This window comes from Alligator sinensis, unplaced genomic scaffold, assembly GCF_000455745.1.
Source record: "Alligator sinensis unplaced genomic scaffold, ASM45574v1 scaffold915_1, whole genome shotgun sequence".
NCBI classification, from domain to species: domain Eukaryota; kingdom Metazoa; phylum Chordata; order Crocodylia; family Alligatoridae; genus Alligator; species Alligator sinensis.
The window spans coordinates 538,181-543,217 of NW_005842597.1; the positions used below are offsets into that span (position 1 = coordinate 538,181).

The 5,037-nt window shown below is 48.4% G+C and overlaps 1 protein-coding gene across 1 annotated transcript in view; it reads right to left on the reverse strand.

Moving 5' to 3' along the window:
- RELN (reelin) overlaps positions 1 to 723 on the reverse strand; it is a 479,029-nt gene extending 478,306 nt beyond the window's left edge. Inside the window, exon 1 of the mRNA XM_025214714.1 lies at positions 530 to 723. The gene's annotated coding sequence lies outside the window, so the exon portion shown is untranslated. The remainder of the gene's footprint in view (positions 1 to 529) is intronic.
- Positions 724 to 5,037: the final 4,314 nt, after the last annotated feature.

The following is a 5,037-nucleotide window of genomic DNA, read 5'->3' on the forward strand; positions in this document are numbered from 1 at the left end:
TGCAGGGGGTCAGACTCGATGATCTATTGAGGTCCCTTCCAACCCTAACATCTATGAATCTATGAATCATTCCAGTTTCTGGCAGATGAATTATCTGGATGATACTCAAGCAAGAATTGTGATTAAGAACTGAAGGTGCATTTTGCGTGATACGGTATACCTGATACACTATGCACAGAAAGTAGTCTACAGTACAGATACCAAGAATTCAACAGAAAACATATATTTGAACACCAGGAGCATGTCCAGATGAGCGCGCACGTGCAATGTGCGATGCCTGAAAGCTGTTTGGGGCACTGCAAATAGCATGCAGCTAATTTGTAACATGGCACAAAAGTTTGACACTGGGAAATTCCAGTGTCAAAAAAAGCTGTGGAAAAAAAAAAAGTGGCATGGTACATACTGTCGCTGCCGTGCACTGCAGCGAGGGGTCCGGGGCCTTAGGGGCCCGGCAGGCGGGTACTTGTGACGCTTGGAGTGGAATTAGGCACGGACACTTATTGGTTGCAAAGCAAGATTGTTTACTTACGCCGTCAAGGTGGTGAATGGCGGAGGTCAGAGATACTTAGTTAGTTACAGCTTAGAGTTCATGAGGTCGGTCTGCAGATATATACGGGCCGGCGGTCGGCAGGTTATGTCTTATCGAGCATGAAGGTGAAGGATACGCCTAGGAGGTCGCGGCGGGGAGATTGACTGATGAATGATCAGCTCGTCAATTTACTCTGTGACGTGTTTTCAGAGGTCTCCAACTTTGCGGAAGTGTAAGCGGGTTTTATTTGTGTAATAGCCAATTGTTTTTCGCCACGTCATAAATTTAATTAGAATCGCCAATTATATAGTGGTCTCCTTTAGGGTCTTGTTGCAGGGCTACTCCCAGTTTTACTCTGACCAATTATAATGATTTATGTAAAGCACAGAAGGCTAAAGTTTTATCTCTTGTTAGTGACGCAGCTATAAATCTCTTTCTGGCATGCACAGCAAAGAAGGCTGTTACCAGCAAGGGCTTCTTCTTTTTTTTAACCCTTAGTTGACTCCAGTGCGAAGTGAAAATGCTTTGAATGGTATCTCTTGCTAGTGGCATGGGCACTGCTTAATTGGGTTGTGACACACACAACAGCAGTATGAAGCAGAACTGGAGCCTGGCTGTCCAGAGCCATGGTCTAGCATCCGGCCAGGCTCTGTGTGGCTAGATTGGCACTGCTGCTGCCTCAGGAGGCCCCCAGGATCCCAGGTAATGCTGCTAGGGCCAGCCTCCTCTACTCCACTCGGGACAAGTTGCTCCATACCCAACCCCACAAGCTGGGGTGTGCGCAGCAGCAAAAAGCAGCAGCACAAATTTCTGCCACTGCTATTTTTGCCATGGTATATGCATTCCCCTACATGTGGGGATGCACCCAAGCTGTTTTCCCCAAAGGAACAGGAAGGCAATCATCAATAAAGACAGCCAAGAAACTAATGACAAAAGCAAATGGACAGGAAGGATCTGATCTGGCAATACAACCTCCCAGGAAGTAAACAATAGCCCAGCACAGGGACTTCTGAGCTAAAGAACCAAAAATATGCTTGCAAGAAGAGAGAATCTGATGTAGCCCTGGAGAGAAACAACAGGGAGTAAAGAGAAGAAGTTAAGGAAATGCCAAGCTAAGTAGGAAGGAGTCAACTGTTCCTTCAACTGCTCCTGGGTGCTGCATCTACACATTCAGTCAGGAAAGCAGCAATTTGAACCAGGGTGGAGCATCCACTGCCTCACAGGAGACATGGTGGGGTCAGCCTTGGGCTCCAGGTGGCTGAGTCAGGTGGTGGAGAGGCTGCCAGGAGCCAGGGGCCTGGCCCCCGGCTGGGTGAGCTGACCAGGCATAATTTGCACCCAGTGGCCACCATGTATACACGCATTTGATTGCTCTTAATGATTCCACTATAATGTTAAAATTATGGTGGAGTTAATTAGTTTTCTGTGCCCTAATATTGGTGCATGTGTAGACTCTAACGCTTTACTATGGAGCTAATTAGTCAACTTCACAGTAAAGTGCACATATAGATACACCCACTCTCACACAGTTACCATCACTCCAATGCAGCTCAGAAAAAACAAAACCAGAAACCACCTCCTCAACCAACTGTCAAGGCCTAGTCTTCTAAAGCAGTGCCAGTTTTTTGAATCTCCCACTTAGATGGCAAACCCAATACTTAAGTTTAGTTAAACACTGCCACATCAGGCTCACAGGTCCACAATGTATCAAATGATAAGAACTATCACAGGCTCATCAAAGCCATCAAAACCTGCATGGTTACCAGTCTTAACCAACATCCATTCACTGAACATCAGAATGCAGTCAACAAAGTTTTCACAAATTAATACTGCTCTTCCTATTATTCAAGGACATAAGGTATCTAACGCTGCTACCAACTGTTCAATGTAGGTATTATCTGAACAATTCTCCATCCTGCTCAACAATTCTCTGTTCTGCTCAAAACATTGCCGGGTCATTGAGGCAGGAAAATGGGACTACCAGGCATTCCCGTATCACCAGACTGGTGGAATAGTTACTTGTCTTTGGGTTCTCACATACGAATTCCATAGCACTAGCTTACTAGGTTCAACTGTCATGAGGTCTGCTCTTCCAAGGCCAATTAGGTGTGGGTCATCCAGGACAACCCACTTGGGGCTTGTGAAGGATGTGCACACATGCTGGATGTCTGCTCATTTTGTGTTGGACTCCCTAGAGAGCTTCTCAAGCTGACATTGTTGACTTGGAGGCTGACAACTGGCTGAAGAACAATTAGCCTTTTTCCCTTTTGTTCTAAATTTTACCTCACTTATTTTGCCCCACACAATCACCATAAAAATAAAAACAGGATGACAGTAAAGATCAAGACCCTACAATTCCTGCATGTCAACAAGTGTGATTGTACATAAAAGACAAATCAACAACACTTTTTCAAGTGAAGGATGTAGCAACATGCATGCAACATCTTGGAAGGAAGAACACAGGTTGCAAAAGGCAGAGGTTTTGACAAGACACCACAAAGTCAGTCTGTTTGCACATGGTTTTTACACTGGCTACAACTGTAAATAGTTTTCTGATAAAAAAGAGACCTAAAGCTCTTTATTATGTCCCAATGTACAGCACACGGAGCAAGTATCTCACCATGTGCTTCATGTGGTCAGACACAAAGGAGAGTTCCAGTATTCTACTAGTCTTGAGTGACTGGTTCAAAAAGGGTACAGGGGAGAAGAATAAAACCCATGAGTGACAAATTGCTATGGCAGTGAATGGGGCTGGAGAGAGGAAAAATAAGATCCTCCTTGTAACAAATGTCTTAATGTGGGATCAAACCATGTTCCTACTTCAGGTCTCTTCCTTAGGGGTCTCAAAAATTGCCCCTCAGACTCCAATGCAAGTAAATAATAACCACTGGCAGCAGAAGGGAGGCGCTAATGGGGCTTAGTGCCCCCCCAACACCGGGCAGCAGTAGGGCCACAACGCAGCCCGGCCGTGGGCTCCTGGCGACTGAAGCAAGGGTGGGGAGGAGAGTGGGTGCAGCAGTGAGGGAGGGAGGGAGTGGGGCTGGGACTAGAGCTGGGGATAGACAAGGGGCAGGCACTGCACAGCTGATGGGGAGGGGGACTGATTCGCGAGCAAATTATCCGCGGGGTGCTGCTCCTGCTATGTGTAGAAGGGATGGGAGCAGGAGAAGAAGGTATACGTAGTGGAAGTGCCCATGCTCAGTGCTATTTCATGCTCCACTCTGCCCTTCCCTCCGCCCTGGCACAGGCGGTGTCTCTGCTGCTAAAACTTCTGCTGCCCACACCTCCCAGGAACGCAGTTGTTTTCCTGTCCCTGCATAGTAGCCGTTCCCAGAGCAGAGCCATGCAGGCAGTCTCTGCCTTGTCTCCTTCCCTCCCAAAGAAGGAAGCTGTAGGGTGAGGCAGTTGTTGCACATGAAGGAAAACATAAGGAGGGATGACAAGTTTGGTGGCCCATACAAGGAACAAACCCATGACCATGGTGTTATTAGTACCACACTACAACCAACAGAGCTAATCAGACACCTACCAAACCCCAAACAGTTGAGCACTAATTGAGACACGCACAGCACCTGCCTCCAGGTCCAGCAGCTCGAACCCGCTGTCACTGCAAAGGCACGCAGAGCGAGCAGCCTGCTCAGCCACAGGGAAGCCCTGCATGTGGGGCTGGAGCCAGGCATACAGAGCTGGGCAGGTGGGAGGGCAGACTTGGCTGCTCTCTTGGTTCTGCCCAGCTCCTGCCAGCGGGACATGGGGAAAGCAGAGGAGCCGGGTCTGCAGTGCTGCTGGCCCCAACACCAGGGCAAGGGGCTGCTTCTCTTCTCTGCCCCTGACGGCCCTCGTGGCTCAGTCCTGCACCCTGCCCCACCCTCACTCTGTCCCCTCCCGTCCCCTTCCCTCCCCTCCCCCTTCCTCTGCAGACTTCCCTGCTGGGGGGTGCACGTCTGCATGTGCGCACATGCTCAACCCCCCCAATTTATTTTTTCTTCCTCGGCCTGACTTTAAAACTTCTTAGAGACTTCTAGCTCTCTCCACTTCCCAGGGTATGTCTGCACAGCATATGAAGGTGTGACAGTAATCCCCCCGACCCCCCCATACTACTTTAAACTCGCTAGAACAGGTAACGGCAACAGTGAAGCTGGCATGGATTTTAGCACAGGCTTTCAAATGAAGGATATACCCAGTACACAACAGGTTTCCACAGACCACACTGAAGTCTGTGTCACCACAACTTCCTTACTCTTTATCCATGCTAGATAGATTGCCATTGTATACAATCACACCTTCATTTGTCGTATAAGAATACCCCCTGTTCCACTGGTATCAGGCCTTCAAAAAACAGCTCCTCCTCAGCTCTCCAGAGCCCTCTGAGCATGGGAATGCTCCAAAGACCCTCTCTGGGCTTCTCTGGAGAGGCCTCCCCTAGTTTCATAGATTCATAGATGTTAGGGTCGGAAGGGACCTCAATAGATCATCGAGTCCAACCCCCTGCATAGGCAGGAAAGAGT